Here is an 8,314-nt window from a genome sequence, read left to right as displayed (position 1 = left end):
TCTGGTGTTTGAAAAAAAAAAAGGCTATGGTAGAAAAAGGAGGAAAGAAAGGCATTCACATTCATTGAGCACTATAAGAACCACACTATCTAAACCTTTTATTTAACTGCCCATGAACTATTTCTAAGTGTCAGAAATTGTGCTAACAAGCTCTGGGTAACAGAGGAACAAGGCAGCCAGTGTGCTGTGGTTTTTTAGAATTGACTTGTTGGTAAGGAAAACAAATGCTGACCAATTAATTACAAGTGTGACATATGTTATAAAGAGCAAAGGTACTACAGAGGCATTTAACAAGAAAGAGTTCTAGTTAAGATTTCTGAGTATAAGACACAAAAACCATTCCTGACTAAATTTAAACTGACACAGGTTTATGAAATGGACATTGGGATAGTTCACAGAAGCCAAGAAAGAATGTAGTATCCAGGCCTCTCACAGGACAAGCTGTTGTGCAACCCCAGGGTCCCATGAACAGCAGTACATCATGTGTCTACTGGGGGGTGCCACCATCGCATGGGTATCCGAAGATTGCATGACTTGGCTACAACCATGCCTAATCTCTATGTTTCCTCAGGCAAGAGGGTTGAAGAAAAATGTCTGATTGGTGGTTTTTGGTCATGTGGCAAACTTTGGTCAAGGTGGCAGGATCTGTTACTAAATAGAGAAATAGCTGGGAGTAAACCAGCTATGTTCTCCAGACCAAAAAAAAATCATAATGATCTTGAACTATAAGACAAGCATCTTTATGTCCATTTTATAGAGGACAAAGTAAGGTCCAGGAGATTTAGCAATTGATCTATCGAAGGTCACATAGCCATTAAATTAGGGGAGTGGGAAGTCAAGACTTTCTGCTTATGAAACTAATGGTTTTACAAAACATCACATTTTCCCAACTTTTAAGCAATTAATATTAAAACATGGGCTTTCTTATGATACCTTGGGCCAGTGTTTGAAATGTGATGGCACTGTCAATCCTCAGGAAAACAAACATATTTTACTCCTAATCCCTGATGTATTTTGCACAGTCCATTAAAGCTGTAGAAAATCAACCTTCTAAGACATGTAATATAACTGCACAAAAATCAAACTTAGAGGAAATAATCAAGATAGCATTTGACTTCTGCTAATTGCTGCTAGCATGGCCAATATCAAAGGAGGCATTTGGAGTCAGTTAACAGATGGAAGGGGGGAGGAGGTGTCTTTTTCAGCTAGTTTGCCTCTTGTCAGAATGTTGGCAAATTTGTCATTTTCCCAATGCAGAACAGCAAAAATAAGTGAATTACCAAAAGCTAGAATAGCGACCATTTTTTTTTTTTACCACTTTAACCATGGTAGACATGATAGTTGGTGGGTACCCTATGGGGAAATGTAATAAATAAGATATGCTGTTACCTTTGAACAATTCAAAGCACTGGCTGTATCGCTTTCATCACTTCCCCCCTACCCCCGACTCAAAAAAGCTTACCAAAATATCCATGAGAATAATAATCACATATTCTTTACTCTCTCTCTGACCCTTCAACTAGCCAGATATATTTCATTGGGTACCCTCCTCAATGTGAAATATTATAGTAAAAAAAAAGAAAAAAAAAGAAAAAAAAAAGAAGACTTTTTTGTGCCACCTCCTAAAAAGATAAAACTCTGAAAAGATAGAAAAATAAAGGAAACGGAAGAGATGTAATTTGAATTGAACCACCACTGGGTTTCCAAGAAGGGATCCAAGCATCCTGTAACCAACCCTGAATGTCTCACCCAGGAAGGAAGCCATGCAGCTCATAGCTTTCTTAAAAATGTGGCTTTCAGAGAAGAGTACAGGAGTATACAGAATCCACAAGAAGAGATGACACAGCAACCAGATTTTTTGCAGAGGCCTCATCCCATCTCCTCTGGGGCAACTATGGGGTCCACATTTTCAGATATTTCATATTTGGGAACATGTGTAAGAAACAGCCTGGGATCTCTAACTGAAGACATTGCTGAATGGTGGCTATTTGGCATTCATAGTAACAAGAGCTAACAACTTGAATGATTAACAAGATTCAAATTTTTATCTTAGATTTGGGGTTGAGGAGTCTAATAAAACTTGGGATATACATAAGATTCTAAGTTACTTCTAATTTTGGCCATGTATTTGGTATGTAAAAATAATAACAATAATAATACATCCTAGGTAAAATGTCAATAAGTTTCCTTTGTTAACACCCCCTTAAGCCAGATGCCTCTTTTGAACATTATTTATATACTGTGTAATCCTGGGCAACTGAAAACGTACTTTTACTGCTTCCATGAGGATTCCAAACTGATTTCTCATTCTCATTATAAAAGTTTAAACTGAAAAAATTTTTGAAAAACGGCAGACTTTCTTTTCTATTTGATTATTTCTCAATTACTCATGTAAATGGGAATTTCTGAGGTTTGAAAAAAAAAATGAGGGCTCACTACACCAGCAAAATTCAATCACAGAACAACTGTGCCTTCTGCTTAGAGATGGATCATAAATCACATCAGGGACTCCTTTCTCATGATTTGCACAAAGAATTGAATAATGCAATATATTCTGAGTGCTCACTGTCAAAGATGCTATCAAGGTCATCTGCATCTTTCTAGCCATTCATCACCTTTTAAAAATATTACTTATTCTTTAGAGCTAGGATTTAGGTTAAATTTTAATCATAGTATAAAGGCCTTAAATAAACTACAACCAAATTGTATTTTGTTGAAATATTCAGTATTTATGATTAATTTAAAGGACACATGAGCTTGGTAGTAAAATCAGGAAAAATAGTACCAGCCATCACACTCAAGACCACCATATCTTCCCAGATTTACTCTCTTACTGTTTATTTACCTTAAATAAAATCCTTCTGTTTTCCTCTTTGTCCAACTATGTTATGTCAACTATGTTACTGGACATAGTAAGTTATTCCATAATGTAGAGAATATCAAGGGGCTCATCATGAAACCAGAGGCAGAGTAGATAGAGTGACCGATCAGCAAATACCTATTAGTGTCTATTTTTGTGCCAAGCAGTCTTTTAAGCACTTTACCTGTATTAATTCATTTAATGTTTCTAAGATATGGAATAGGTACTCACAAATAAAAAAAGCAAGACAGCAAAGAAAGGAAAGTTGGTTGTCTGGGGTCAGAAAGCAAGGATATAATGGAGTTGTATTTTCCCCCCAGGCATCTCTGGCTCCAAAGTCCTCCTCTTAATCACAGTGTTAAAGGGACCCTGATCAAATGTTGGGTTCAACATCATATGGAAGTAATTTTCCAAAGGTATCTCATTCCAAATACCATTGGATAGATTAGGTACTGAGGTCATGCTTTGACCAGCTACAACATGGAATTGAACTACTCCTAATGAGACACCTTCTATAAATATTACACTTTCCTATTTTTTTAAGGAATAAACAATGAGCATATCATTTTATTTATAGAACAATTACAACATTATGTTGGCCAAAATTATTTGTCACTGTTGTTCTAGTTTGACATTTAAATATCATCTAAGCGCATAATTTATTATTGGGCCAAAAGGGGTGAACTATAGCAGATACTTTTCTTCTATCTGAATGCACCAAATCTTTGAACACTGTTTCTACATCTATGGAATTCGGTACCTAGGAGACCCCAAGTCCCTTTATAGAAACCAGATACAAAAGCTTCCACCAAAAATATACATTAATACCAAGTTATTTTGAACTAATATCAAGTGATCCATAACAATGTGAATGTATTCAATACCACAAAACTGTACACTTAAAAATGTTAAATTTTCTGTTATGTATATATTACAGCAATAAAAAATAACTCTTAAGAGCTAGTGGTGTGGAAAAGCAGGCCCTATGCAGAAACAGCTTTGCTGAAAGTAACACATGTACAACATGTCTTAGATTGGAAAAAGTGCAGAGGTTCTAGGTGTGTGACCTCCAGAATTCAGCATCCATGAGTTAGTTATGCAAATTTTAGGGTCAATTCCCAGGGTCCCCACTACATCAATTCAGGACACAATTTTGTACATTATTCCTATTGCATAGCCTCACAATCTAGTCTTCTCAACTTTCTGGGAACCCATTGATCTATATAATATCTTTAATACATTTATTTTCTGCTCAAAATAGTTTGAATAGTTATCTGATAATTGTTAACAATGACTACTGACTGAAACAAATGATAACTAAGTATTAATGATTAATATTTGTTTGTCCTGGGCACTGTATTAAGTTATTAATCTTCATTATATCATTTAATGGTCATAGAAATATAAAGGGATGCAAGTTATAATGAACTTCTTTACAACTGAGGGAAATTAAGTTGAGTGGGTTTGTCCAAGGCCCACATGGCTAGGAATTGGTAGAACCAAGTCTGGAACCTAGGTTTGCTTGATGTCAATGCCATGCTGTCAACCACTGTTCTCTAAAAGTTGCTGATTGATGGTCTTACATTAATATAGTCCAGTGGTACTTCACCTCATAACTTGAGAGAACTAATATCAGATTTTAAACTGACATTAACTGAACCTGAAGTATGAGATGATTTGAGGATTTGGCTAATCTCTATCAGTGATCCATCCTTCCAGGCCCAAGATTATTCCTCTGTAAAATTGGGGCTTGGACTAAGGATCTCTACAGCTGTGTTATTCCACAGTTCCAGCTCTCTAATTAGAAGTCTCTCTTGTTATCAGTTTTGTTAAGAAGGAAATTGCTCAAAAAAGCATTAATCACAGATCTTGGATGCTGTCCTCACATCTTCTGCTTCCCCCTACTCTCTGCCTGGATAGTAATGTTCTGATTAAAAGTCAAGGAACTTTTCCACGTGTGACCCAGATAATCCAAGGTCAGGCTTCAGAAGATGTTGTGTAATTGGTTGAAAATCAATAGTACATCTCCTGTATTCAAAGACATACACAAAAAAGCTCAATGACATCTGGTCCTTTGATTTCCTAAAAGAAATGTCATGGGTTATATTTTTCTCAATGTCATCTCATAAAGGCAAGGTATTCCATGGGGTAGGCTTTGGACCCAAGTATGAGTAAGGTCATTATTGTTGAATTCCAGGATTCTCCAAGGGACTCAAGGTGACATTTACTGAGGCAGTGTTTTCTTAGCCCTGGAGCAACCAATCAATTAGCCCATGCACTAGGTCCTTTTGTCATTATGACTGCTGTATTAGTTCTAATATTACTCATACTTTCATCAGCCACATTGGTTTTTAGGATCTACTACCAGACTAGGAACTCCAAATTAGAGAATGTGTCATCTCATTATAGTATTTGAAGATGGCTGAATATTAATAATAATAATAATAATAATAATAATAAAAATACTAATTCCTAGACTATTTATTTAATCTTTGCCTGGTATTTGGAGAAAAGGTCTGTAGGCAGTATTACTTCCATAAGTATGGCACCCTCATGTTATAGGTGCTGCTATTAACATTTTTATTATAAATGGAAAAACTGAGGCCTGAACAGGAGTAATTAAAACTGCAGGCCTGCCTGACTTCAAGGCTTATGTTCTTAATGCTTTATTAATGAGATATTTATTCCCATTGAGAATCCGTCTGCATAAAATATATATTAAGTAAAAATCTGGCCTAGAAATTCTAACAGAATAGCTGAGATCATCCTCAATCCATTATTGAAGAAAGTTTCTTTTTTAGACTGAGTTTCAATGGTTGAAGACACTTGTGGATGTACCCAGATTGACTTGATACTGACAATGAGGCAAGACCAAAGAGCAGATGAGGACAGAAGCAGTGATTAAATTTCAAGAGCAGTCACAGTGGCAAAGGTTGGGATTAAGTACCACAGGCAAGGTCACTTACTAGATATCCAAAATGCAATATGCCAAGTGAAGCAAGAACTCAAGAAATCATCAGTTAGCAACAAAAACAACAAAGGAGCCAGCTATTGGTTCTTATCAAAGAATTACAGAGGTTCAAATGAAAAGACAGCCTTGTGGGCTTGAATCATGCTTACTCACTGAGGTGTGACTGTGTCTGAAAAGATAAGCTCAATAAAACTTGTGTAGAAGGAAGAGCCAGACTTCACAGTCAGATGAGCAAACAATTACAAGGATTGTTGCAATGTATAATAAGGAAAAAAGCTGTGACTCTAAATGGGATGGACCCAGTTTTTCGTTGTTGTTGTTTTGTTGTTATTGTTTTTAATATATTCTATTGATTTTTTACAGAGAGGAAGAGAGAGGGATAGAGAGTTAGAAACATCAATGAGAGAGAATCATCGATCAGCTGCCTCTTGCACACCCCCTACTAGGGATGTGCCCACAACCAAGGTACATGCCCTTGACTGGAATCAAACCCAGGACCTTTCAATCCGCAGGCCAACACTCTATCCACTGAGGCAAACCAGTTTCGGCAGGACCCAGTTATTTTTAACAAATACCTACAGTAGAGAAAGGCATATAAAATGTGAAAGATATTTCTATTAAGCCTCATTCCACAAGCCTTGCTTAATAAGCAACACAGGCTGGGAGTGAGGGAGTGGGAAGGATGCAGTCAGGATACCAAGAGCAGACACCACGGTCTGCTTAGCACACTGCTATCAAAGCTCTCATTGGTGATTGAGCTGACGCACTCCTGGACTTAAACAAACAAACAGACAGAAATGTTTTCTTCATTGACTGCTGATGTGGACACATGACAAAGGCTAATTGTTCTGCCTGTTGAATAGGACAATGTTATCCCTGCAAATGGCAGCTCAAATTAGGTTTTCCCCTCACCCCACTGTACCCGAAACCTAGGAAAGAAGGATCTGATAGGATTATCATCAAAGAGAAGGAATTTAAAAACACATACACACATATGTATACACACACATGCACAGCATATACTCCGAGTTCTTACCTGGATATAGCTTTTTTTTTTTTTTTTTTAACAAATAGGATATAAATCTTTGTTTTTAGACAATTTTCCCTAAAATATACATTTTCTGAATGTGGGAGCGCCAACTAGGAGCATTTGTGCTCACTACAAGAAACTGGCAATAAAAAATATTTTACAGAGACCAATGGGAGGAGCTTTCCTTGTGCTTCCTGCCTTATGGCTGGAGGAAGTAGCCAGGACCTTTTGGATGCTTGCTACCTGTTTCTCTTTTCAGGGGGCCAATTAAACATGGAATGCAGAATCCGTGTGCCTCCAGCACTGATCTTGGCCAGACCCTTTACTTGGGATGGAGTGAACTGTAGGAAGCCAACCATTAGAGATTAGTTGGCAACCTGGCTGAAACATTATTTCTCACCAATCAAATTCCAGCAACATAGGAAAGCACTTCATCTCCACTCTTTTTATTATTTTTTTTTTTCTTGTGCAGGAGCCATGCTAGTCTTCTCTGTATAGGTCCAATTTTAGTATATGTGCTGCCAAAGTGAGCACTAGCTCTACTTTTTAAATTTGTTCAAATTAATTAACTTGCAATACCGTAAGACCAGAAAAAAAGCTAACAATTCCTAACTCGTATAGAAAATTTAATTTTGTTCAGCCTCTTATTTTTTCCACCTCCTAATCCCTATCTCAGACATATAACATATACCACATTACTCTACACACATGAGAACCCGTTAGGACAAGTAGAGTATATAATGATATGAGTGTATATATATATATATATATATATATATATATATATATATATATATATATACATATATATATATATATATATATATATATATATATATGTAATTCTTATAGCAAACAATTCTAAGTATCATTCAAAATGGATGATTTGATAAATGATGACTGTATAGTTATTTATGTCAGACCTAAATGCATGAAACTTGGCTGTGTTAAACTTTATCTTGTAGAAACTTTGAGAAAACCATTTAATTTATTGTTGCTTTGATTTATCTACCTGTAAGAAGATAATAATTTCAGATCCATTGTTGTGATATAATTAATGAAACCATAAATCATTGCCAAGAAAACTATAATGTGATGAAAATCATTGAGATAATGGTTAAGATCTTTCATTCTAGAGGCTCTGTAACCAATAGCAGGGATTCCAGTGAGGTTTGCTACCTTTTAGCTGTGCAAACTTTGTAAAGCCTCCAGGCTTGAACATGAGCTGCCTCATTTGTAAAAAGAGAATGATAATAATATCTGTCCTACAGAGTTGTTTTGTCAGGTTTAAGTCACATAATGAATATTAAGCTGTTAACAGTGTCTGGCCAGCAATAAGTACTTAACAAATTAACAGCCGAGGTCCCCTTGGAGAATATATGGCTTACACAGTTTAGAGTAATCTGAGGAGCATTCAATAAAAGGACAATTTGCAAAGATATGCAAAAGACAT

General features: G+C 36.1%; 1 non-coding gene across 1 annotated transcript; it reads right to left on the bottom strand.

Annotated features, from left to right (window-relative positions):
- Nucleotides 1–7,284: 7,284 nt before the first annotated feature.
- LOC118713812 lies at nt 7,285–7,395 on the bottom strand. The gene has a single exon (XR_004986380.1). It is a non-coding gene; the product is annotated as a U6 spliceosomal RNA (small nuclear RNA).
- Nucleotides 7,396–8,314: the final 919 nt, after the last annotated feature.

Source organism: Pipistrellus kuhlii, unplaced genomic scaffold (assembly GCF_014108245.1).
Source record: "Pipistrellus kuhlii isolate mPipKuh1 unplaced genomic scaffold, mPipKuh1.p scaffold_m20_p_9, whole genome shotgun sequence".
Taxonomy (NCBI): Eukaryota; Metazoa; Chordata; class Mammalia; order Chiroptera; family Vespertilionidae; genus Pipistrellus; species Pipistrellus kuhlii.
The sequence above is the reverse complement of the archived record's forward strand: the minus strand, read 5'-3'. Positions and strand labels throughout refer to the sequence as shown.